The 27,949-nt window shown below is 47.0% G+C and overlaps 1 protein-coding gene across 3 annotated transcripts in view; it reads left to right on the top strand.

Moving 5' to 3' along the window:
* Nucleotides 1-1,415: 1,415 nt before the first annotated feature.
* Nucleotides 1,416-27,949, top strand: part of LOC140719126 (transmembrane protein 184B-like) — a 96,274-nt gene continuing 69,740 nt past the window's right edge. The window contains exon 1 of one of the 3 annotated variants that reach the window (XM_073033517.1): nucleotides 1,416-1,634. The gene's annotated coding sequence lies outside the window, so the exon portion shown is untranslated. Of the gene's footprint in view, nucleotides 1,635-2,301; nucleotides 2,557-27,949 lie in introns of those variants that run through there. The other 2 variants (XM_073033520.1, XM_073033518.1) reach the window with 2 other exon arrangements.

Raw genomic sequence — 27,949 nt, 5'->3', positions numbered from 1 at the left:
CATCCATCCACCCACATCCATCCATATCCATCCATCCACATCCATCCATCCATCCACATCCATCCATCCACCCACATCCATCCATCAATCCACATCCATCCATATCCATCCATCCACATCCATCCATCCACCCACATCTATCCATCCACCCACATCCATCCACCCACATCCACCCACCCACATCCATCCATCCACATCCATCCACCCACATCCATCCATCCATCCACCCACATCCATCCATCCACCCACATCCATCCATCCATCCACATCCATCCATCCACCCACATCCATTCATCAATCCACATCCATCCATCCACCCACATCCATCCATCAATCCACATCCATCCATCCACCCACATCCATCCATCAATCCACATCCATCCATCCACCCACATCCATTCATCAATCCACATCCATTCATCCACCCACATCCATCCATCCATCCACCCACATCCATCCATCCACCCACATCCATCCATCCATCCACATCCATCCATCCACCCACATCCATTCATCAATCCACATCCATCCATCCACCCACATCCATCCATCCATCCACATCCATCCATCCACCCACATCCATCCATCCATCCACCCACATCCATTCATCAATCCACATCCATTCATCCACCCACATCCATTCATCAATCCATCCACATCCATCCATATCCATCTGCATCCATCAATCCATCCACATCCATCCATTCATACACATCCATCCATATCCATTCATCAATCCACATCTATCTATCCATCCACATCCATCCATCAATCCACATCCATCCATCCACCCACATCCATTCATCAATCCACATCCATCCATCCATCCATCCACATCCATCCATCCACCCACATCCATCCATCCATCCATCAATCCACATCCATCCATTCATACACATCCATCCATATCCATTCATCAATCCACATCCATCCATCCACCCACATCCATTCATCAATCCACATCCATCCATCCACCCATATCCATTCATCAATCCACGTCCATCCATCCATCAATCCACATCCATCCATCCACCCACATCCATTCATCAATCCACGTCCATCCATCCATCAATCCACATCCATCCATCCACCCACATCCATTCATCAATCCACGTCCATCCATCCACCCACATCCATCCATCAATCCACATCCATCCATCCACATTCATCCATCCAACTACATCCATCCATCCACCCACATCCATCCATCCACATTCATCCATCCAACTACATCAATCTATCTTCCTTCCTTTGCTCGTTGCACCCTCTTCCCCCCCCCCTCCCCCTTCCGCCATCACCTCTGGCCGGTATGCGGCCCCTTTAACAATCTGTAGGGGTGACGTCACCTCCGCGGTCCGGGGGAAACCAGCGAGAGTGCGCAGGCGCGGGGGTTGCAGCTCTTTAATCCGGGATCGCGGTAGCGCTGGGGTTGTTGTGCTGGTGCGAGAGTGAATGCTCACCGCGCCCCCCCCCCCCATCACCAATACCTCCATTGCTTTTAGTTTTGCCCCTCCTCTCTCTTTCCTCACCCAATGTTGCAGCCCCCTCCTCTCTTATCTGTAACGTTTGAAGTTGCCCCTCGCTGTAATATTTCATCAGCGGAGTGACTACATCCCAGTGACAGCCATGCAAAGGTAAGAGGAGGCTGGGAGGGAGGCGAAAATAAAACACTTCTCTGAAGCAAATGCATCTCATTCTGATCAAATCGCCGTGATCTAATTAATAGTAACGCCGTTTTTAATAACTCCCACGGCAAAATCCACCGTTGGCTTAATTGCTGTTTTTTTTCTCGTCTGCAGTAGTTTAGGCGAAGCTGTAAAATCTGTGATGTGCGTTGAAATCAAATCTGTGTTCAAATGCATGTTAACGTCACACGTTGCAAAATGAAAAAAATCTGTCGAAGGTTTTAATCAGTGGAGCCAGGACACGCTGTTCGGCAAAACTTCCTGGTGCCTGTACCGTTTTCGCGTGGGGGTCGTGTGGTATTTGTTTCGGTCTGTCACGCCCTGTTTTTTTTTAGAAAACAGTTTAAAGAGCATCTTTTTATAACCGCTACTGGCATTCCTTCGCTCCTTTGGGTACGGTTTCGTATTGACAAATGCTAGAACGCTTTCTGGTGGACGTGTGCTATTTTTCTTTAAACTTGCACTCGCCGATCCTTCTTCCCCTCGAAGAAAATGTTTCTGAGGGGAGAGTTGTAATCTGCCAGCGGTACTCCGTGCAGCGCTCTCTCTCTCTCTCTCTCTCTTCACTGCACCAGCCGGAGGCTTGTGAGGCTGTAGCCTGTTAGTCCGGCGGAGCTTGGGGGCAGCGAGCCCCCTCTCCAGCTGCGCTGTGCGCTTCTGCCCATAAACAAAAATTCATCGACCGTGACACGCACCGAGACTACAGGACGAGGCAGTGAAGCCGTCTCTCCCAGTTGTCGATGTAACAATCCGTTCTTTTTTTCTCTTTCTGTGAGATGGTGGAGGTGTTAAGAGACATTCTGTTACAAGTTTCCGCCTTGATTTTGGTTTCGTGTCTGAATGTTATAGTCACGAATATGCGTTTCCTTCTGTAAGTGCAGTTTCGTTCACATTTTGCATTTCAAAACAATTCTCTCTCCCGTACACCGTGGTGTGTTTTTATTTTGTTTTGTACCGAAGTTTTTCCCCCCATCTAGTTTCAAAATGGCTGCAACAGGTTTCACACCGAGGTGGTCCAGAAAGCGACGTTGGCCAGTAGCCCAGCAGAGATATCCGAGGCCCGATTGACCTGACGTAGATTTATCTTGAGTCTTTTTTTTTGGTGTGTGAATATTGCTGGAATTTGTTCCCCATGTTCAGTGGCTCCGGGGCAGGTGATGGCGAGACACTCCGATTTGTGTGAAGAGGGAGGCAGTTCCCAGGATCAGATCTTGAGGTGATTTTGGACCCAAGGTCGGGGTGGTGTGGCATTTTGGGATCCTGTGGGTGGTGGTGTTGTCCTCGGCGGTGGAGGCTGTTGGTTTTGTGGGGTACCCTGGGTGAGTCACTGCTTTGTCGTTGAGAGGTGGCGCACACACTAGGTTGGGGGAGGAGGGGGGGGGTGAGTATTTATGCTTGTAAACGCAAGAGGATTGCAAAGAAACTGGAAATCTGGAGCAACACGTACAAAATGCTGGAGGAACAGCAGGTCAGGCAGCATCTATGCAGGGGAACAAACATTCGACATTTTAGGCTGAGACCCTTTATCACAGCCTTTCTCAACCTTTTTGCCCTGGAGGGATCCTTTGAAATAATTTTCAGGTCTCAGCAAACCCCTACGTTAAAAAAAATATATCTACAACTCATGGTACATTAGCGTGATCAGTAAGTCGATATACTAATCCAAAAATAATTGCCAATGCTCTTTTCAGCAGAGAATGAATTTTTAGCCAACCTTTCTTTGGGGGGGGGGGTGGAGATAGTTAAACTTAGCTTACCTTTCTTGAAATTAATCTTTCTATTTAAAAAAATTTAAAAACTCAAAGACAAACATAATAAATTTCTGTTAAACAACTGGCTTAAGGCAACATGGGATTTTAGTTTTCTAAAGGTAGGCTCCTACCGCGCACTGCCATACGGGCTGAGAGACCTCTAACAAGATTGCTAACGGGGCTGCTCAGTCACTGCCCGCCATTGTGAGCGCCAGCATCACACGTTGCGTGAAGTTAAAAAAAACGTTTATGGTTTTAATCACGACCTCTCTAGGGTTCCGCGGAACCCTGGTTGAGAAACTCGGCTTTAACTAGATCAGAAAGGGAGGGGGAAGAAGCCAGAATAAGGTGGGAGAGGGGAGGGAGAAGGAGTACATGCTGACAGGTTGATAGGTGAGGGGAGTAGGTGGGTGGGCATGCGGGGAGGCGATGAAGTAAGAAGCTGACAGCTGATAAGTGGAAGAGAGAAAGACCTGAAGAAGGAGGAGTCTGATAGGAAAGGAGAATAGACCATGGTAGAATGGGAAGGAGAACAGGAACCAGAAGGAGGTGATGGGTGAGTGGGAAGAAAAGCGGGGCCAGAATTTGGAATGGAAAAAGGGGGAGAGGGGTGAAATAACCAGAAGTTGGTAAGGTTGATGTTCATACCCAAGTAGAGTTGTTCTTCCAACCTGAGTTTGGCCCCATCATGGCAGTAGAGGAGGCCATGGACAGTCATGTTGGAATGAGAATGGGAAGTTGAATTAAAATAAGTGGGCAGTGGTTGCCTTTTAGTGTTGTGGATGAAGTGGCATTCAACTGAATTTACCGTGTCCTGAGTGGCAGAGAGACTAGGAGTTGCTCGAGCATCACTCATCCAAGGGAGGAGTGGGCTGTTGTACTGTTTGTCTTATTAACGGTGGGAAAGCCTTCAGCTCTCAGGAGGCGATTCGCTTGTCACTTGTGATTCTCAGCCTGCTGTCCATGTTGAAGGTTGTCGTCGACAGTACAGGTTTGTACAGGTGTACCTTGGAGAGCATCACCGTCTGGTGTGCAGGGGCCACTGCACAGGATCAGAAACATCTGCGAAGGGTTGCAAACTCGGCCAGCTCCGTTGCGGACACTAGTCTCCTCACCGTCGAGGACATCTTCAAAAGGTGACACCTTGAAAAGGTGGCATCACCCAGGATGTGCTCCTCCTTGTCACTACCGCTGCAGAGGAGGTACAGGAGCATGGAGAGAGACCCTGAGAGCTGCTGCTTCCCCTCCTTCAGATTTCTGAATGAACAATGAGCAAACAGATGAAAAATGTAACTGCACTAATTTAATTTTTTAAAGCATATTTCTTATTGTGATTTGTAGTACTTGTGTTTTGCTCTGTACTGATGCTGCAAAACAAAATTTCTCAGTGATATTTAACCTGATTCTGAATAACCCCTAGCTTGTTGACAGTGAGGAGCTTGGGCTGGAAGACATGGATGGGTGATTGGACTTGCTGTCAATGCTTGGTGTTTTGTGAATGGCTGATTGGACTTGTGGGTGATGGTCACTGTTTGGTGCTTTACCGTGCCATGGCTGAATGTGGACATGGCCCGGCTGCAGCTGGCTGCGGGCTGCTTCATCTACGATGTCTTGCGAATGGAGACCATCCCGCCCATGTTGAAGGAGCTGTCGCTGCTCTTTTTGCATCATGGTTCAGATATTTATCACACATATTTGCATTAACAGTCAACACAGCCTCAGGATGTGCTGGGGGCAGCCCGCAAGCGTTGCTGCGCATTCCCACGCCAGCGTACGTAGCGCCTCCACCGTGTTTGTAGAATGCACAGGCATCAACAGCAACAAAACAGTGAAACAAGCCACTTGCCTTCCTCTCATCCACCTTGCAGTCGGCCATTCTGCCCTTCGAGCTGGGCTGTCATACTGCAAGATCAGAGCTGGTTTAAATGCTAGCCCCATATCCCTTAATTCTGAAATATCCAAAAATCTGTTGCTGTGCTCATTGAACGAACTCAATAACTGAATTTCACAGCCTTCGGGGGAGGACTGTTCCAACTTCACTATCCCCAGAGGAAAGAAACTTCTCCTTTTTGGTCCTCAAGCTGGCAACTCACTTTCAACTCTAGACTCACAGCCAGGAGAAGCAAGCAAAACTGGATCTAGTGCTTTCCTGGTATTTATGACGAATAAACTCTTCTCGGGTTGGTAAAGATGGCAGAGCTTGTCATCGAAAGACCGGTTGTAATCGAGTAGAGTTTAAACTTCTGCAGCACTTGCCCCCTTGAAATCTCCGAAGAGTTTGACAGATTTTCCAGTGGAGGTTCATTTGTTTCTGTAGCTGAGAAGAGTGTCTACTGTCGCTGTTCCATGCTTATGAAATGATTTATTTTCAGCCAAAGGAAGCGGGCAGGTGCAGCGACTGCTCTGTGGAGCTCCCGGTTCGATCCTGACTTCCGCTGGAGTTTGCATGCGCTCCCTGTAACCGTGTGGGGTTCCTCTGGGTGTTCCGGTTTCCTCCCACGTCCCAGAGACCAGTAGGTTAGCTAGCCGCTGCAAATGGCCCCGGTGTGTGGGGCAGTTCATGAAATGTTAGGGGGAATGCAATGGGCAACTTGCGAGCTCTGGATTGGCTTAGACCTGGTGGGCTGAGGACAGGGCTGAACATAAACCAACACGATACTGCCCCTCAGGCCCACGGTATCGGGCTGACCTTTTGACCTACTCCAACGTGTCCGTGCTGACCAAGCTAGTCTCATTTCTCTGCTTTGCCTGTCGTGCTCTGAGCCTTTCCTATCTATGGGCTGAGCACGTACCTTTTTAAACGTCGTTATTGTACCTCCCTCTGCCAGCTCCTTCCTTGTGCCCAGTGCCCTCCACCCTCTGCAGGAAGAGCTCTCTCATCAGGGCGTCTTTTAACTCTTTCTCCTCTCCCTGTAAATCTGTGCTCTCCTTTTTATTTGGTTGTCTTTGCTTGGGAGCTGACAGCATCAAAGCAGTCTCTATATGAATGCGCAGCTTCCTGGGCTTTGGGGGTGAGACCTGGTGCAGACAGGATCTTCCTGTGCAGCCTTTCCACTTCCTACTTCGTCACCATCCCAAAGCAGGAAAATCCCAGCCTGGAATGGATTTCACAGTAAAGATATTCCTGTGACCGGATGGTCAGGACCATTTGCAGTCTCCCAGCCGAGACAAGCTCAGTGGTGGAGAAGACACAGACAACTGATCCTGGGTGCTACCTTTATCTCAGAACCAATTGCACTACCATCCTCGTGTCAGTGCGTCACCCCATGTGCAGCGTTTCCTCCTACAACAGCCCCGACCTCCCCCCCCCCCCCCCCCCAAATCACACTAAATCACGGAGAAGTATAGCATGGAAGTGGGCCAATCAGCCCATCCCATCCGTGCTCACCACTGGGCACCCATCCCAAGTAATTACTGTGTCCCATTATCTGAGAAATGATTTGCTTGGGCATTGGTCCAGAGGAAGTTCACACTAATGTTCTTGTTAATGGAAGGGTTAATGTGATTGTTTGATGGCTCTGGGCCTGTATTTGCTGAAGTTTTGAAGAATGTGGGGGGGGGGGGGGAGGGAGATCATACTGAAACCTATGGAATGTGGAAGTGCAGACAGAGTGGATGTAGAGAGGATGTTTCCAATAGTGGAGGAGTCTGGGACCAATGGGCACAGCCTCAGAATAGAACAGAGATGAAGATTTTTATCAGCCAGAAGGCAATGAGTCTCCGGAATTCATTGCTATAGACAGCTGTAGAGACTACGTTACTGGGTATATTTAAAGTGGAGGTTGATAAGTTCTTAATTAGTAAGGGTGTCAAAGTTACACGGAGAGGGCAGGAGAATGGGGTTGAAGCAATGATGGAATGATACAGGAGTCTGTATGGGCTGACTGGACCAATTCTGCTGTTGTATTTTATGGTACCCCTGCGTGCCTAAACAATTTGTGTTCTCATCTAGAGAGTTCTTAAATGTTGTGTACTGCTGTCCATTTCCCTCACCATTTTATGCACTTCAATCTCTAAATCCATCTGCAATCAACACACACTTTCTCACACACTCTCTCACACACTCTCTCACACACTCTCTCACACACTCTCTCACACACTCTCTCACACACTCTCTCACACACTCTCTCACACACTCTCTCACACACTCTCTCACACACTCTCTCACACACTCTCTCACACACTCTCTCACACACTCTCTCACACTCTCTCACACTCTCTCACACTCTCTCTCACACTCTCTCTCACACTCTCTCTCACACTCTCTCTCACACACTCTCTCACACACTCTCTCACACCCTCTCTCACACCCTCTCTCACACCCTCTCTCACTCTCTCTCTCACTCTCCCTGTCACTCTCCCTGTCACACTCTCTCTCACTCTCCCTGTCACACACTCCCTCTCCCTGTCACTCTCACTCTCTCACACACTCACACACACACGTAGCATCTATGGGTGGGAATGGCCAGGCGGTGTTTCGAATTGAGCCCCTTCAGCAGCACTGGAAGGGAAAGGGACAGAAGCCAGAGTGAGAGGGTGGGGAGGGGGACGAGTACAAGCTGGAGGTGATAGGTGAGGCCAGGTGGGTGGGAGAGTGGGGGGAATGAAGTGAGCAGCCAGGGAGATGATGGGTGAGACCAGGTGAGGGGGAAGATGGGTTGCAGGTGATGGGTGAGGGGTAGAAGGTGCGAGAGTGTGGGGGATGAAGTGAGAAGCTAGCGGGTGATGTGTAGAAGGGCGAAAGGGCAGGAGAAGAACGAATGTGAGAGGAGAGGACAGTGGATCACAATGAGAAGGAGGATGGAAAATTTTCTTGGGAAGAACACCCTGCTCTCTGGGTAGAACAGGTCCCCTCTCTTCCCCCCCCCGCCCCTTATCTGAAATCAGTGTATAGTTTTATCTTTCTGAGATGGGGAATGTTTCCTGTGGTCTACCTACTCTATTCCCCTGATAAATGTTTTATATTTCAGTCATGTCCACTCTTCCTGAGAGAACAAACTTGGGCTCGCCTCTTTCTCCTTGTAAGTGAAATGCTGCTCCACCCCCGGCAACATCTTGGTGAATCTTCACTCCTCCCTATCATTCCCTCCTTGCCCCCCCCCCCCCACCCCCGATCTCTTCAGAAGTCTTGGGTTACCTCTCCTGACTCTCGTCTAATAAAGGGCACCCTCTGTTTCAGAACAATTTTAGTGTGTTTTTGTCATTCTGGTGACGTTAGCAGGACCTGGCATTTTTCTCCATTTCTAAAGCCTCGTGGCTTTCATTTTTCTGCACAAAGGCATGAACCCAGTATTTGCCCCATTTGCCTCCATCCAGGCATCAAGATGGTACACCTCAAGGTGAACGCAGGAACCAAGGCGTTGCATCTCTTGGGCTACATAGACCCATTAGATACATAAAGGCGGCACAGAAAGCTTCGCATCTGGATGCATCAGGGCTTTGTTAGGCGGCTGCCTAAGGACGCAGTAGACTGCTGAGTTGTGGACACAACAGAGCACGTCACAGAAGCAAGCATCCCCTCTGGACTCTGAGTAAAGCAGCCAACATAATCAAAGATCCCACACACCCTGGACGTTCTGTCTTTGCCCCTCTCCCATCGGGCAGAAAGTACAAAGCTTGTAACACCAGGCTGGAGCGCGGCTCATGTCCCACAGTTCAGATACTATTGAACAGAAAGCTTGTGCGATAAGTTGGATTCTTGACCTCTCAATCTCCCTCATTATGATCTTGCACCTTGCTGTCTACCTGCACTACACCTTCTATATTTAAGACTTTGCCATTACTTTTCCCTTGAACTGCCTCAGTGTACAGCTGTGGTGAAATGATCAGTATGGACGGCAGGCAAAATCGTTTTTAACTGAACCTTGGTACAGTCAATGGTAGTAAATCACTACATATCCACCAGGAAGGGTTAACTGGCAAGCCTGCTGTTCTCTGCAAAAGAGGAAAATTTGCATTTATATCTATCCTCTGCAGATTGTCACTCACCGAAGATAGAACTGTCCTGAGAAAGAGCTTTAAGATAACAAGCTTTTAGAAAGTAAATAATTGTTATAGGAGGGACCAGAACCCAGTGGCATGAATGCAAGGAAACCACAAACGAGCTCAAAGCAAATTCACGAGAAATGTTAGTGGTTGGAATACAGAACTTGACAAAGAATAATTAGAGACTTTAAAGAGGAACTCCCAATAAGTGTCAGAGGGACCTGCTGTCAAAGTCTCAGCAGTGCAGGAGACCATTTGCTCTTTGAACTCTTGACTCCTGGGACTCTCTGCAGAGATTGTCTCATTCCTGTAGTGTTAAGTTTCCTTTCCTACCGTGTTCATCGAATTTTCTTTTGAAACGGTTATCAGTTGCGCCATCCTCAGGAGCAGTGAGTTCCAGGTTAATACCAACGGCTTGCGCAAATGAACGTCTCCCTGGCGTCACCTTGCTCGTCTCCTTCACTCTCAGCCTCGAACGTGTGCCTCTGTTTTTTCTGCTAACCTTGTCCAGCTACCAAACCACCCCTTGCTCCAAGTGAAATGAAGGGCAGCCTTGGAACTCTTCCGGTAAACCACTTCTTCCTCGCTTCCTTCTCTGAGCAAAGACCAGAGAATTATGGTGGTCATGTTACTGAGGTGCAGTGTAACCTCCCAATTTAGGCAAAGTGCTACACTCTCGCGTCCCTGTGCATTGGAGTTGCAACATTCATAGTTTAAAAGGTTAAAGACTAACTTTATTTGTTGCACGTGCATCAAAAATGCATCTTCTGCGCCAGTGACAAACGCAGTGCGGAGATGTGCTGGGGACAGCCCACAAGTATTGCCATGCTTCGGGCATCAACATAGCGTGCCCACAACTTGCAAACCCTACTCAAGTACGTCTTTGGTATGTGGGAAGAACTGAGAACCTGCAGGAAAGCTACGCAGTCAAGGGGAAAGCTAACTCTTTACAGACAGCAGCGGGAATTGAAGCCCGATTGGTATTCGCTGTAGCTGTAAAGCTTTGTGTTAACTGCTACGCCACCATACATTTATAGAAATTTGCTAGTGTTTGGCGACAATCCAAATCTCTAACTTCCCAAGGAGGTAAAGATGCTGGTATGCCATTCAAGAGATCGCTGGCTGACTAGAGTCATGTCCGTCACATAGGAGAAGCATCCAGTTTGAACAAATTCTTGCAAACACCAGTGATCATATTATCTGTTAGTGCCATTGACCCCCATGGTGCTAATGTAGAGTGAACATGTTGGTCTATCCGTGACATTGACTCCTGGTGCTAATGTAGAGTGAACATGTTAGTCTATCCGTGATATTGTCTGCTGGCGTTAATGTAGAGTGAATTTGTGATATTGACCCTTGAATGTACAGTGAACATGTTAATCTGTGACATTGACCCTGGGGGTGTTGATGTGAAACTGGGGTTAAAGTCACGAGAGACTGCAGGTTCTGGCAATCCAGATCCCCACACACAAGATGCTGGAAGAACTCCAAGTAAGATAGAGGCAGAAAAGTTTGTTAGGTGAGACTAGAACTAGGGGACAGAGTCTCAAGATTCAGGATGGAGATGAGGAGGAAGCTGTTTCTCTGAGACAGTAGTGAACCTGTGGAGTTCTCTGCCCAGTGGAGGTTACCCCTGTCCGTATATTTTGGACCCAGATAGATTTTTGCATAGCAGGGGAATTAAAGGTTTTGAGGGAAAAGGTAGGTAGAGTTGAGTCCATAGGCAGATCAGTTATGATCTTAGTGAAAGGCAGAACAGGCTTGACGGGCCAGTTGGCCGACTCTTGCTTCTGCCTTGTGCTCAGCTTCACACTCCGCTCGCTCACTCTCCAGTGGGGACAGGTCACTGGAAATCTGTTACAAAGCTGCCCAGAAACATCCCCTGATATGATCAACGTGTTAGAACAGGTCCAAATACTCGAGAGGACACCACACATCTGCGTGATGCAAACAACAAATAATTGGTATTCAGCGACTGATTGGGAGAAGCCAATTGCTGTCAACTGACCTAGTTTTCAAAAAACCCCTCTAGATGTTGCATATCTGAAATTAAAAAAAAGGGAAATGCTGGAAGAACTCATCAGGTCAGTCTGCATCTGTGGGAAGTGAGATAGAGTTAGCAACTTTTGTGCTTTTTCAACATGTGTCATTATTTCAGAGGACCTCTCCTGGGTCCAGCATGTAAATGCAATTACAAAACAAACACAGCAGCACCTCTACTCCCGTTGAAGATTTGGCATGATGTCTAAAACTTTGCCAAACTTCTATAGATGTGTGGTGGAGTGTGTATTGGCTAGCTGCATCACAGCCTGGTATGCAAACACCAGTGCCCTTGAACTAGAAATCTTATATATAAAAAAGTAGTGGATGCTACAGTCCATCAAGGGTTAACCCCTCCCCTACCATTGAGCACACCTACATGAAGCATTGTTGCAGAAAGCAGCATCCACAATCGAGGAGCTCGCCATCTAGAGCGTGCTCTCTTCTCGCTGCTGCCATCAGGAGGAAGGTACAGGAGCCTCAGGACCCACACCACCAGGTTCAGGAACAGTTATTGCCCCTCAGACATCAGACCCCTGAACCATTTGGGTTAACTTCACTCATCATCACTTGCCCCGTCACTAAACTGTTTCCACAAAATATCGACTCACATTCAAGGACTCTTCATCTCATGTTCTCGATATTTATTGTTTTTTAGTTTGTTATTAATATTTCTTCTGTATTTTGCACATTGTCTTTTGCACGTTGGTTGTTTCTGTCCTGTTGGGTGCGATCTTTAATCCTATTGTTTCTTGTATTTATTGATTATGCCCACAAGAGAATGAATCTCGGGTTTGTATAGGGTGACGTATGTGAACTTTAATAAATTTACTTTGAAATTTGAGCCAGACACAGGAGTGAACTGGGCCATTCGGCCTCATTCTTTGCCTTTCTGGACATTCTACTGTACTAGTAAAATTTTTGCTGGCAGTGTCACTCTTTCCAGTGCCAGGAACACACTGATACTGGTCTACGAAGAGATGAATCTGCATGCAGCAAACTTCTATGATGCTATGCCTGCCATTAAAGCACACAATTCAGTCGTACAGCTTGGAGCCAGCCCATTCGGCCCACTGAATCTCTGCTGTCCATGGAGTTCCCACATTCTTGTCCGATCTCCCTATTCTGTGCATTCGCTTATCCGTTTGGAACAGCCTATTACTCCGGTAACCTGCACATGTTTGGAGTGTGTGAGAAATGGATGACGGGTTTGTGATTGGTACATGTACTGATATTCAGTGGAAATTCTTTTCTCGAGAGCCATGCAGACAGATCATTCCTTACCGAGATGCTTCGAGGAACACAATGTAGAAGTGTTACAGCAGCAAGGAAAGGGCAGTGCAGGTAGACTAAGCAGGCAGCTCACAAGACTACAACATATTTTACCAAATGTACTTCAGAGCCACGATCACTGCAGTCTGCACTTGAATTTGTCTAAATGAATGATCAATGTGGATACAATAGGGTTGGATAGATACACAGAGCTTATAAAAATAGAGGGCTATGCGGTAGGGAAATTCTAGGCAGTTTCTCGAATTGGTTACATGGTCGGCACAACATTGTGGGCCGAAGGGCCTGTAATGTGCTGTAGATTTCTATGTTTCTAATGCTACGGTTATTATACAGTTTTACTTTTGCACATTGGTGGTTTGTCAGTCTTTGTAGTTTTTCATTGATTCTGTGGTATTTCTTTGCTTTGTAAATGCCTGCAAGAAAATGAATTTCGGGGTGGTAATGGTGACACAGATGTACTTCGAAGAGCCGGGGTCACAACAAGGCAGATTTGGAAATCAGGAATGTACCTTTCAGTGTTGAGAGTCTGATAATGACGGGATAGATCCTGGCCCTGATTCAGAAACACCCAGCATAAATTTGCGCAGTCACAGGGAGGACGTGCAAATTCCACATAGACAGTACCTGCGTTCAGGATTAACCCTGTGTTGCCGTGGCAACGAGGCAGCAGCAATGTGACTGTGAGGGATACTGAAGCCCTTGAGAAGGTGTGAGTCAGAGTGGCGAGAAAGATTCCAAAAATGCAAGGTTTGTCTATTGGGGATGAAAAACAACCCAAGACTCTCAAAAAAAAAGGTTGAAGCACACAGATCGAATGGACAGCCAGGGACCTCTTCCCGGGGCAGAAATGGTTAATACAAAGGGGTATATTTTTAAGTTGATTGGAGGAAAGTACAGGGGGGTGCAATGTCAGAAGTATTTTCTTTTAAAAGAGTGGGGAATATGTGGAATGCTCTGCTAGGGGCGGTGGTAGAGATGGATACATTAGGGACATTTAAGAGACATTGGATGAAAGAAAGATGGAGGGTTGTGCGGGAGGGAGGTGTTGGGTTGATTGGGTTTTATTTTTAGAGATGCAGTGCAGAACAGGCCCAATGAGCTGTACCATCCAGCCACTCACCGATTTAACTCTAGCCTCATCACAGGGCAATTTGCAATGATCAATTACCCTTTGGACTGTGGGAGGAAACCAGAGTACCCAGAGGAAACTCACAGGGAGAACGTACAGACTCCTTGCAGACGGAGTGGGAATTGAACTCTGAACTCCGGAGCACCCTGAACTGTGTTAAAATTGCACTAACCGCTCTACTACTGTTGTGCCCTTGAGTACAACATGGTGGGCCAAAATGCTGGTATTATGGTCCAGGACTAGAATGTCCCAATAAGGTTTTAAAGTTCTGCAGAGGGAGTGCTCCCTTCCGACTGCCGGGTAGGAAGGGATGTTGGCACGGGAGAGTCACCGAGGAATCCGTTCAGAAAGGTTAACGACTCCGTGGTGTGGTTTACTCTCTCTGGCAGCAGTTCAGACAGATGCCGTTGACGCATTGGAAGGGAGGCTGACCCATAAGACATGGGGACAGAATTAGGCCATTTGGCCCATCGAGTCTGTTCCACCATTCAATCAATTAACCCTCTCAACCCCGTTCTCCTGCCTTCTCACTGTAAACTTTGACGCCCTTACTTATCAAGAACCTATCGGCCTCTGCTGGACAAGCACTTGTGGGGAACGAGAGGGGGCACGCTGACGGATTTGGCTGAGGAAAATGAAAGGTGTGAGTGTCACACAAAAGCTAGCATGGAGTGATTGGGATGAATGGCCTGTTTCTGTGGCGTACTGTATATCCAATTTAACAGTGATTTTTCTTTCAGACACTGGTGGCAAGGACATCTCGGTGTATCCCTGAGGCTGTGAAAGACTGAATAAGAGCTGGCTTTTTGAGAGGCAGCAATATGCTGGAAGTATTTGTGTCCCTTTTTAACAGCATGTCTTTTTCTGCACTGCTTTTCCCGTAGGTTGTCAGGGACTGACTCAGTACTGTGTGACTCATCTTGGCCAAGAGGGACTTTGGCCCAGTGGTGAAGCCAGATAACGCTATGCTCCCTCCTTTTAACAAAGGAAGCCCCGGTGTTTACTTTGCAGTCAGTCATTTCCTGTCCTGTTGAAAGAAGGGCTAGATTTTCAGTCGGTCTTTTCCTGCCGCCTTGAAAGAAGGGCCTGGATTTGCTTCTCCTGTCTGGATAAGCACCAAGTCCCAGTCTCAGCTTCCTGACCTGACTGGGGAAGCAGGGATTGACGTCCGTCCAACAAGGAGGCGGCTGCTGCAGCAGCATCGTAGACATGTAGCATTAGAGATTCCAAGTTCAGTTTTATTTGTTATGTGTCCATGGTGAAATACACCTATTCGGGCACCAAAGTGGCATGCACATGATGCTCGGCAGAACAACCAACTGAGCAAGTCCCTTTCCTCCCTCCCTCCCGCGCTCATACACACACAGTCCTTTAACCCCAGCCTCCAGACCTTCCCAGTGGACTCATAGAGACTTGATGCCTTGTCTCTGGCCAGAACAGTCCCCTGGACTCCAGTGGGCACGGACTCGGGCATGCAGCCCTTCCCAGTGGACTGGCAGAGATTTGCTGTCTTGGCTGTGGCCAGCGGGCCTCGATTTCCAGGCGTCCAATTCGACCCTCAGGCCTCGATCCTTGGCATCAATCCCAGAACATGCCGATCACTGAACATTAGGCCTCAAGCAACTAGGAATTGTTCACCAGGAAAACATCCATTAAACCAATTAGACAGAAGCGAGAGCATTTAAAACAAGTTTATTGCGGTACAGTGGTCTTAGTTTTGATATGATAGGCTGTCCGTCATATTCAGTGATTGGCAAAAGCAGTCAGGACTGTAAAATGGAAAAGCTGAAGGGAGTTTCCACTGGGGTAATTCCACTCTCGTCCTTAGGAGTCTGGGTCCAGTGAGAAGGAGGTTTGTCACAACTGGGGTCGTCTTTGGTTGCAGTGGACGACCTTGACCCTTTTCTGTGCCTTGTCATGCCCTTCGTGCTCCGTGGGGAATTACGAAACAGCCTTCCTGTCCATTGCATCTCACTGTTCTCATTGTCCCAGTCTGTCAGAGCTGACTTTGTATGTTTGACTGGTCTTGCTGGTTTGGTTCAGTAACTGATTAGTTGAAGGAAAGAAGCCGTTCTTGAACCTGGTGGTGGGAGACCTAAGCTTCTGTACTTGCTGATTGATGGTAGCTGTGAGAAGCTGGCATGGTGGGGATCTTCTGACGATGGGTATTGCCAGCTTGAGCCAGCACGAGCCAGCACCTCTTGTCGATGCTGTTGATAGTGGGGAAGGATGTGCCCGTGATATATTGGGCAGAATCCACTACTCTCTGCAGCTTCTTGCATTTCTGAAGGTTTCTGAATGAAGTTGTATCATGTAGCACACATACTTCCTGACAGTTAGTCAGGGTGAGGTGATGGTGGGGGTGGGGGGGGGGGGTTTGCCCGCTCTCCTGGCTGTTGTGTTGAGGGGTTCCTGTTTGCCAATTCTCTTGGCCATCAGGGCGAGGAGGGGGGTCTGTTTGCCCACTCTCGGTCGTCGGGGCGAGGAGGGGGGGGACCATTTGCCTGCTTTCCTGGCTGTTGAAGCGAGGGGTTTCTGTTTGCCAACTCTCTTGGCCATTGGGCAAGGGAGCAGTGTTGACAAGTGGAGCAAAACCTATCAATTCAGCAGGTAAATCAGTATCTATGTGGGCAAAGTGCTGGCCCATGTTTCAGTTTAGGATCTTGCATTGGGAACTTATGTTGCTTGACCCGAATTCAAAGTAGAATTTATTATCAAAGTACATATATCTTGCCATAAAGATTCATTTTCTTGGGGGCATGCACATAAACCCAGGAAACAATAAAATCAATAAAAGGTTGCACCCAACAGGATGGACAGATAGGTGTGCAAAAGACCACAATCTGCGCATATGCAACAGAAAAAAAAGAATAACTGATAACAAATTTTCCAAAGTGTTGCTTCCTCAAATTTTTTTTTGTTTGATAGATTTTGAAGCTGAACATAAATATATGTTCAGACTACTTTTATCATGTAGGAATTTGGAGAAACAAGAATAACTTTCATTGAACAGAATGTGTTTAATTGCAGAACGGTGCAGATACTTTGCAATAGTTCAACTAAAATGATTTTCGTTTGTACTGAATGTCTGAGGCTTCTCACTTAAGTGTCCAACAATAATCAGCCAGTATTGATGGATTACAGTTCTCCTGATACTGTTTCTCCATGACCGCAGTTCCTGGTGAAACCTTTCACCATGTTCGTCACTGACAGCACCAAGATTTGCAGGGACAAAGCCGAAATGGAATTCAGAAAATGAATCTTCAATGACGTGTTGCTCTTCATGGTTTTGTGTGCTTGGAGCACGTTGTCAACCAGCTGCACGTAGTTTGGTGGTCTGTAGTTCAACAACACCCTTGAATTCCTTCCATGTCCTACTTTGAATTGCCTGTCACTGACCTGTTTGATTGTGTTCCTTAAGGAAAAATGTCTCCCTAAATCTTGGCCTCAGTTATTCTGGGGAACATCAGTCTCAAATATCAAAATCCTTCATGGAGATTTATAGCCTTTCTAAAGCCTGTCCTGCTGTATAGCATCCGCCCTGCTCTGGCATGTCTACGAGATTGAAAACTTTTCAGCTTACATTGTGGGCAACATTTTAATTGACTTGAAAATCATCGTGAAACTTCCCTATCGCACACCATTTTTTAAAACAAAAAGCTTATATTTGACATTTTATTTCACAACTCATGATCGGCAGCTTAAAATCTAAGAGACCCAAAAGTATTCAGGAAGCAAAATCTTTGTCTAGTGTTATAAACAAATAATAAATATTGAGAGCATGAGATGAAGAGTCCTTGAAAGTGAGTCTATAGGTTGTGGGAACAGTTTAGTGATGGGGGCAAGTGAAATTATCCACTCCATTATTGAAGTACGTATATGTCAGCATATCATAAACAGATTCTGCAGATGTGGGGAGGTCCAAAGCAACAGACACAGTCCGGGAAGAGCTTAGCAGGTCAGGTAGCATCTGTGGAGAGGAATAACCAGTCAATGTTTTGGGCCAAGATCTTCATCAGGACCTGAGAGGAAGGGGGAAGAAATCAGACTGAGGCGGGGGAGGGGTAGGAGTACAAGCTCATAGGTGAGAGGTGGTCAGGTGGCTGGGGGTGGGGGATGAAGTTAGAAACTAGAAGGTGATGGGTGGAAAAGTTGAAGGACTAGAGAAGGAGAAATCTGATAGGGGAGAGTGGACCATGGAGAAAGAGGGGCACCAGGGGGAAGTGATGGGCAGGTGAGGAGAAGAGAAGAGATCCAGAATGGGGAATTGAAGAGAGAGGGGGGGAATTTACCAGAAGTTGGAGAAATCCATCAGGCTGGAGGCTACACAGATGGAATGAGATGTTGTTCCTCCAACCTGGGAGTGGCCTCATTGTTGCTGCAGAGGAGGTCACAGACTGACGTGACCCATATGTTAGCCTTGAGACTCATTTTCTTTCATTTACAGGAAAATAAATGGAATTTGGAAAACTGTACATAAACCTGTTAGTTGTGGCAGGTGCTATACAAATGCAGATGTTTGTTACTGAGCTACCAGCTGAAACCGTATGTGGGGAGAGGAGCAGTTCCTGTATCTAATGAGATCTCCCACAGAGATGTGACCTTGTTTTCTTGAATTGCCTCTGTCAGTCAGGTTATTGGTGAAGCTCTGGTTTATTTCTGAACATTCCCTTTCCGCTGGGTGTCCTGCGCTGATGATCTAAAACACAGCTGTTGGGCAAATGGAGGCTCCTTTAACTCTCAGGCAGCCCAAAGCCCAGCTCTGACATCACTGAAAGAAAGACTAGCTTTATTTGTCAGGTGTATATCAAAACGCACAGTGAAATGCATAGCTCGTGTCAACGAACAGTACTGTCCAAGGATGTGCTGGGGGGCAGCCCACACATCTCGTGCTTCTGGCCAATGTAGCAAGCCCACAGCTTGTTGACCTTAACCCATTCATCTTTGGAATGTGGGAGAAAATAGGAGCACCCCGAGGAAACCCATGCAGTTCCGGGAGGACCGTACAAAATCCTTTCGGACAGCAGTGGAAACCAAGCTCCAATCTTATAGCTAACTGCTGCACGCTAATGCCGGAGATGTGACCAAATCTTCTACAGGGTCTCTGTTAGTCTCCTGGGTCTTTGGAGGAGAGGGCAGTGCTGGTTATTCCCTGGGTGTGTGGCCAATTTGAAAAGGATGATGGGATACTGGAGGAGTAGTGGGTGAGCCAGCTTGATGGGAAGGTAATGGTGAGGTGTTTTTTTTGCAAGTTGGAATTGGTTTATTGACAATGTACAGAGATGCTCATCATTACAGCGCTTTGAGCCTACAAGGTAAGGCAGTAACAAGTGCAGAATAAAGTGCAACAGCTACAGAGAAAGTGCAGTGCAGGTAATTAATAAGGGGCAAGATCATAACGAGGTAGATTGTGAAACTCTCGGGCACGTGGATGATAGAAAAATGGAGGACTCTGCTAGAAGGAAGGGTTGGATTGATCTTGGAGCAGGTTAAAAGGTCAGCACTACATTGTGGGCTGAAGGGCCACTGCTGGAGGAGCTCAGCAGGTCAGGTTGGCACTGCTGTACGGGTGATGTTGGGCAGCAATCGTCTGCAAACAGATTTGCCTCTGCTGGCACATCACGAGTTGGTTCTCGACACTGATGCCAGGCACAGCGGGCACAGGTGAACAGCACTGTCACTCGGGGCTCGTCAGTGTTGGCCAGAGCCCAGCATTACCTCGCTTCTGCTGATAGAGATTAAATATGCTGGGCTATCCCAGAAGGATGCTTATTTAAAAATTGATTTTGTAAGCTGTGTGGTGATTTGTTCACAGCACGCGCCCTCACAGCAGCTTGCCTGTTGGCTCAGTCGCTTCTACACCACCATCACCCCAGATCAATTCCCACCGCTGTCCAGAGTTTGTACGTCCATTGTGCGTTTCCTCCCACGTTCCGGAGATGTACGGGTCAGATTATCGAGTTGTGGGTATGCTGTGTTGGCACTTGTGGGCTGCCCCCAGCACAATCATTGCTGATCTGATGCATCTCACTGTCTCGAATCTAGGAACAGAGGGTGGTGAACCTGTGGAATTCACTGCCGCAGTTGTCTGTGGAGGCCAAGTCACTGGGTATATTTAAAGTGGAGGCTTACAGCTTCTTGGTTAGTAAGTGTCAAAGATTACGAGGGAAAAGACAGGAGGATAGGGGTAATAAATCAGCTGTGAGCAAAGGATAGAACAGGCTCAATGGGCTGAATGGCCTAATTTTGTTCTTGTCCATTGAGCTATTAGACCATGAGACACATGGCAAATAAAGCTGATTTTTTTTTTTAACCTTTATCACACACACTAATGAACTGAAGCCTGCGATGGTGGCTGAGAGATGTTGACGGCACATCGGGATGATGACCTGTGTTCTTCTACACCGGTCAGGCTAACACGTTGCCCCGGATACGAATCGTTTGACACTGCAGCACCCTCTCGGTCCTTCGACATGAATGTGCTGTCTAGCAGACACTGGGCTGAATGGCCTGATTCTGCTGAGTTATACAAAATTGAGGGGCCTAGATAGTGTAAATGCAAGCATGCTTTTCCCACTGAGGTTAGGAGGTCATGGGTTAAGGGTGAAATATTCGAGGGGCACCTGAGGGGGACTTTCAGTCAGGGTGGGGCGAATGTGAAATAAGCTGCCAGCAGAAGTGGTGATTACAACATTTAAGAGAAATTTGAATAGGTACATGGATGGGAGGGGTGTGGTTGGAGTACAGCTTGATGGGTCTAGAGTGATAGTTTGGACTAGATGGACTGAAGGGCCATTTCTTGCTGTAGTGCTGTGACTGTCAGTGACACTGAGCTTGGCGGTTGGCAAGGGTCACTGATACGGGCAGGGGGTGCGACTGGGAGCAGAGGTTGGGGTTTTCTTTGCCAATTCAGCCACAGAGCGCAGGTGAAATTTCCGCCACCCCGGTAATTTCAGCTGGTCTCCTGACTTGGAGGACTGAGAGGAAATTTGAGCCACATTTATTTCTGAGAAGCTTAGAGGCGATTGGAAAGGCATCTCCCGGTACCAAAGCTTGATCTAGAGCGTGGAAGGAAATGAATCCGGCCAGTGAGTAAATCGGAGCAACACGCACAAAATGCTGGGGAATCTCGGCAGGCCAGGCAGCATCTATGGGGGGGGAGACAGTTGATGTTTCAGGCTGAGACCCTTTGGCAGGATTTCCAGCATCTGCAGATTTCTCTTGACAGTAAATTGGTATCTCGGTTGGTGGAGACATTGTAGGCTGAAGATCTTGTTCCTGTGCTTCACTGATCTACACTTGGTGACCACTTCATAGGTACACCTGATTGTTGATGCAAATGTCTGAAGAGCCAATCATGTGGCAGCAACTCAATGCAGAAAAGCATGCAGGCATGGCCACGAGGTTCAGTAGTTGTTCCGACCAAACATCAAAATGGGGAAGAAATGTGATCTAAGTGACTTTGACACTGGAAGATTGTTGGTGCCAGATGGGGTGGTTTGAGTATCTCAGAAACTGCTGATCTCTTTTTGATTTTCACACACGACAGTCTCTGGAGTTTACAGAGAATGGTGCAAAGTACAAAAAAAAATACCCAGTTCTGTGGGAGAAAATGCCTGGTTAATAAGAGGTCAGAGGAGAATGGCCAGACTGGTTCAAGCTGACAGGAAGGCAACAGTAACTCAAATAACCACTCATTATAACAGTGGTGTGCAGAAGAGCATCTCTGAAGGCACAACATGTTGAACCTTGAAGTGGATGTGCTACAGTAGCAGAAGACCATGAGCATACATTCAGTGGCCACTTTATTGGGTAGAAGAGTGCACCCAGTCGTGGCCACTAAGTATGCTTTTTGTCCCCAAGGGCAGTAAGAAGCTGATGGACCAAATGACCATTTGTGCTATAATTGACAGAGTTCAAATAATTCTGTAATTGTTAATTTGTGAATTGATTATTCTTCGCCCTTTTTCTCCGTCTCAGTCTAATAATCACACCTGCACACTGGACAATTGTCAGTAAGAATTTGGATCCTACATCCCAAATGAGTATTTCAGATCCCGTGTCAGGTACGTGACCCATTTGTGCAGTAAGATTTGAGATTAGCTTTATTTGGCACGTACATCAAAACATCACAGTGAAATGCAACATTTGAATTGAATCGACTTTATTTCTTGCATCCTTCACGTACATGAGTAAAAATCTTTGTTATGCCTCTGTCTAAATGTGCAATCATAGTCATTTATAATAAATATTCCAGTCAGTGTAACATAGAAATACACTCAAATCAGCATGAGTTAATCTGTCTGAGGGCCTGGTGGAAGAAGCTGTCCTAGAGCCTGTTGGTCCTGGCTTTTATGCTGCAGTACCGTTTCCCGGATGGTAGCAGATGGAATAGATTGTAGTTGGGGTGACTCAGGTCCCCAATAATCCTTCGGACCCTTTTTTTTTCCACACCTGTCTTTGTAAATGTCCTGAATCCTGGGAAGTTCACAACTACAGATGTGCTGGGCTGTCCGCACTGCTCTCTGCAGAATCCTGTGATTGAGGGAAGTACAGTTCCCATACCGGGCAATGATGAAGCCAGTCAGGATGCTCTCAGTTGTTCCCCTGTAGAAAGTTCTTAGGATTTGGGGGCCCACACCAAACTTCCTCAACTGTCTGAGGTGAAAGAGGTGCTGTTGTGCCTTTTTCACCACACAGCTGGTATGTACAGGCCACTAGGTCCTTGGCGATGTGGATTCCAAGGAAATTGAAGTAGTTTACCCTCTCAACCTCAGATCCATTCCACAATCAGCTCCTTTGTTATTGCGACATTGTGGGAGAGGTTGTTTTCTTGACACCACTGTGTCAGAGAGATGACTTCTTCCCTGTAGGCCATCTTGTTACTGTTTGAGATTAGGCCAATCAATGTCCTGTTGTCGGCAAATTTAATTACCAGATTAGAGCTGTGGGTGACGACACAGTCATGGGTATACAGGGAGTAAAGGAACGGACTCAGTACACAGCTCTGAGGGACTCCTGTATTCGGAGTCAGAGGAGTGGAGGTGAGGGAGCCCATTCTTACCACCTGTCAGCAATCTGACAGGAAGACCAGGATCCAGCTGCACAAGACAGGGTCAAGGCCGAGGTCTCTGAGCTTCTTGAGCCTGGATGGAATTATGGTGTTGAATTTTGAACTGTAGTCCAAGAACAGCATTCTCACATAAGCATCCTTCTTCTCCAGAAGTGTAATTTGCATTGAATCAAATTGGTTGGGATGTGCTGGGGGCAGTCAGCAGGTGTTACCACACGTCTAGCACCTCACTAACCAAAACCTGTACGCCTGGGAATGTGGGAGGAAAGCAGAGCACCGGGAGGAAACCCACACAGTCACAGGGAAAACATAAAACTCCTTTATAGGGAGCACCGGAAATTGAACCTTGATCGGTGATCGCTGGCACTATAAAGTGATTGTACTAACCGTTATTCTTCAGTAGAATAGTGACGAGAACACATCTGTCTCTGCTCAATATCACATCTTGAGTCCAAATGTCAGTAATACAACAGAACTCTTCCAAAGGTTAATTTGCAGACTGAGTCGGTGGTGAGGAAGGCAAATGCAATGTTGGCATTCATTTCAAGAGGACTAGAATATAAAACCAAGTATGTATTGCTGAAGCTTTATATGACTCTTGGTCAGTCTGCATTTGGAATATTGTGAGCAGTTTTGGACTCCTTATCTAAGAACGGATGTGCTGGCATTTTAAAGGGTCCAGAGGAGATCCACGAGAATGATTCTGGAAAGGAAAGGGTTTTCATGTGATGATTGTTTGACAGCTCTGGGCCTGTGCTTGCTGAAACCTATCAATATTGAAAGGCCTAGATAGTCGATGTGGAGTGGATGTTTCCTATAGTTGGGGAGTCTAGGACCAGAGGGCAGAGCCTCAGAATGGAGGGATGTCCATTTAGAATAGAGGTGAAGAGGAATTTCTTTAACCAGAGGGTGGTGAATCTGTGGAGTTGATTGCTATGGGGATGGCTATTGAGGCCACGTCATTGGGTATATTTAAAGTGGAAGTTGAATAGTTCTTGATTAGTCAAGGCATCAAAGCTTACAGGGAGAAGGCAGGAGAATGGGGTTGAGAGTGATAATAAACCAAAGGAGCTGGTTGTTGATTACAGGAGGAATGGAGACAGGCTAACTGCTATTGACATCAATAGGTCTGGGGTTGACAGGGTGAATAGCTTTATGTTCCTTGGAAGAAGCATCACTGAAGATCTCATGTGGTCTGTACATACTGGCTGTGTGGTGGAAAAAAGATGGCTGAAGAAGTTTGGACTTCTTCAGAGAGTGGTGTGGACAGCCCAGCACATCTGTAGATGTGAACTTCCCACCATTCAGGACATTTACAGAGACGGATGCGTAAAAAGGGCCCGAAGGATTATTGGGGACCCGAGTCACTCCAACCACAAACTGTTCCATCTGCTACTATCAGGGATACAGTCTCTGCACAGCTGGAGGGCTGTTGAACTGCTGCTGTTATTGGAACAAGTGGCTTCACATTGTGGCCTATTTTCTCCCAGAACAGCCGGGCAAAGTCCGGTCGTCTCTTTGATGTGAACTGAGGGTGACAGGTTCATTTTTTTTAGATATTGTTATGGATGCCTGGAATGTGCTGCCAGAGATGATGGTGGAAGCAGACATGATGGAGGCATTTAGAGATTATAAGGATAGGCATAAAATGCATCTATGGAGAAGAATAAGAGGCTCTTGGCCTGAAACGTTGATTGTTTATTCATTTCCGCAGATGTTGAGTTCCTCAGCATTTTGTGTGTGTTGCTCTGGATTTCCAGCATCTGCAGAACCTCTTACCTCAGATAGGAACAGGGATATACAGAAAATGGAGGGATATGGACCACGTGCGGGCAGAGGGGATTAGTGTGATTAGGTGATGTTACATTAGTTGGGTCGGCACATTTTGTGGGCTGAAGGGCCTGTTCCTGTGCTGTACTGTTACGGTCTGTTTGCTACTCTGGCATTTGGTGTTCGGGTGTCTACTGTCGGGTGGATGTGAGCAGCGCCATATCCAAGGAAGGTTTGCTTTGTATCCAAAGGAGGACGTGCTGACCCTGGGCATGGTCCACAGGAAGTTCATGACCCCAGGAATGAAAGGGTTAACACGTTCAACATTTGATGGTTTTGGGCCTGTACTCACTGGTTTAGAGGAATGAGGGGAGATTCTCACCAAGTGTTGAAGAGCCTCGACAGAGTGGATGTGGAGAGGACGTTTCCTATGGTGGGTGAGTCAAGGCCCAGAGGGCACAGTCCCAGAATAGAGGGACGTCCATTTAGAACAGAACTGAGGAGGAATTTCTTTAGCCGAAGGCTGAAACTGTAGAATTCGTTGCCACGGGTGGCAGTCATTGGGTGTATTTAAAGTGAAGGTTGATTGGATGCCGATTAGATAGAGAGTTGGAGGGTTCAGAGTTAGAATCAGGTTTATCATCACTGAAATGGGTCGTGAAATTACTTGTTTTGTGACAGCTGTACTTTGCAGATATAACATTTATTATGTTAAAATAAAATGTATAAAAGAGGAATAGTGAGGAAGTGTTCATGAACTCTTCAATAATCTGTCAGAAGGGAGAAGCTGTTCCGAAAGCGTGTACGTGTGTGTGTTTGTTTGTCTTTGGGCTCCTGTGCCACCTCCTTGATGGTAATAATGAGAAGAGGGCTTGTCCTGGATGGTGAGGCTGCTTCAGGGTGGTTACAGTGAGAATGGGGGAGGGGGGAGTTGTAATTGAATAGTGGAGCAGATTTGATGGGCTGAATGGCCTAACTCTGCTCTTGCATCTAATGATCGTATTGTCCTTTGATTAAACTAAAAGACTGTGATTATTTTTTTTTTGATGAAGAATTCCTGCCCCGTTTTCCAAGCTTGGTTTTAAAAGTTAGATTGAGGATCCGAGTTCCGCACGAGTTGTGATTGCGTGCTTCACATTCTCTGCCCATTGGTCCAGCTCTCCTTAAGCCTCTCACAACAGCAATTCAGTCCCCTCGCTGATGTCCGCAGAGATGGCTTAGACTGGGCCTGCTGACGCGGAAGAATTTTCAGTCCTGTGTTTGTAACTGTCACTGAATGAATTCAACCAAGCACGGGCTGCCCGCTGTCTGACAGGTTTTGATGCTCAATAACAATGTTATTGAGGGTGGCATGGTAACATAGTGGTTAATATAATGCTATACAGCACTAACAATAGGCATTCAATTCCCCCCCCCCCCCCCCCCAATGTCTCTAAGCTGGGGTGTTCCCAACCTGGGGTCCATGGACCTCTCAGTTAATGGAAAAGCTCCGCGGTATAAGAGGTTGGAAGCTGGTCTGAGCATTTTCCTTGTGACCCCATGGGTTTCCTCTGGGTGCACGGGAAGCCGTGCGGGTTAAAGTTCGTAAGTTGTCAGCAGAAGTATGGCGACATTTGTGGGCTGCCCCCAGCGTGTGTATTGATGCAATGAGACATGTTTTGATGTTTCAATGTTGATATGACAAAAGTCTACTCTGGAGGACCAAACTGCAGTGAGATAGGAGGTGGATGTGTCTGACTGGATCGTCATAAAATAGAGCTAGTATGGATTTGGAGGGTCAAATAGCCTCTTCCATGCTGTAGTCATCTTGTCGTGACTGCCGTGTGTTTCGCTGCCAGCTGTATCCTGTGGCATTGCTGAAGGACAGGTAAAAGAGAGGCAAAAGAGTTTTGCTTGTGTGTGGTCGGTCCCTGTGACGAGCTGGTGACGTAGTGGTGTTGAAGAACTGGTTTTCACTGCCCTCGCTGCGTACGTACACAGCTATGCAGCGAGTTAAACAACTTCTCCAAAATCATCTGAGAGCGAAGCGTTCTTCAAGGTTTTTAAATGAAATCTCTTTTCTGTGAAACTGCAGAGAAGTTAAAACACCATAATTCAATACAGAATGGTTGTGTGCATGAATATACTATTACTCTTATTGGTAATTATTCTCACAACCAGTGTGTAGTTATTGGAGTATGCAACACTCCACAACTACATAGTGGCACACAGATAAGTTTAAAACATAATACTTCCTTCAAAATATATCTACTAACTGTTTACCAATATTACCAAAAACGGAAGCTGTGCAGATATTGCTGTTTAAAGGGCAAATACAGAGTGGATGGAGATGGATGTCTTTCCACTGAGCACTTCAAATACGATAAAAACTAGCTGTTCAAGAAATTATATTTTTCAAAAAGTGAGCATCTCCACTCCATCCGCCAAAAGTGGAACTTCGCAGTGCCCAAACGTTTTAATTCCCATTCCCATCCCAGTCCTGGCAAGTCGGTCCATGGCCACCTCTTGTGCCATGATGAGGCACCCTTAGGGTGGACGAGCAACACCTTGCGTTCCATGTGGGTAGCCTCCAACCTGATGGTATGAATATTGATTTCTGGTAAAATTATTTCTTTTCCCTCCCCTTCCCCACTTACTCTTCCCTACTCTGACCTCTACCTTTTCTCGCCTGCCTACTACTTCCCCCTGGGTCCCCTCCTCCTTCCCTTTCTCTTATGGTACACCCTCCTCTCCTATCAGAATCCTCCTTCTCCAGCCCTTTACTCTTCCCAGCCACCTGGCTCCACCTGTCACCTTGTAGATTATCCTCCTTCCCCTTTCCCCGTTTTATTCTGGTGTCTTCCCCCTTCCTTTCCTCTCCTGAAGAAGGGTCTCTGGCTGAACGTCATCTGTTTATTCATTTCCATGGATGCTACCATGAATTCCTCCAGCTTTTTGTGTGCATTGTGATTGATACATTTCTTTCAAAACAGCTTCTGTATAGGAAGCGATGTTCATTCAGAATTGTGCCTCGAGGCCAGGACACCTGATTATGTGGGAAGTGGGGTGTTGATAGTGTGCAGGGATGATTGCTCCATTTAATTTTCCATGTTGCTCAGCACGGGTGTTGTGGGCTGAAAGGCCAGTACCTATGCTGTTCTGTGGGGGAGATGTGAGACTGTTCTGCATCCTAAGTTCTTCACAAAATGTGGTCTTCCAAGCAAATGGAAAGCATACATTTACT

This window comes from Hemitrygon akajei, chromosome 31, assembly GCF_048418815.1.
Source record: "Hemitrygon akajei chromosome 31, sHemAka1.3, whole genome shotgun sequence".
In the NCBI taxonomy this organism is placed as follows: Eukaryota; Metazoa; Chordata; class Chondrichthyes; order Myliobatiformes; family Dasyatidae; genus Hemitrygon; species Hemitrygon akajei.
Note: the sequence above shows the minus strand (reverse complement) of the source record. Positions and strands in the feature narration are given on the sequence as shown.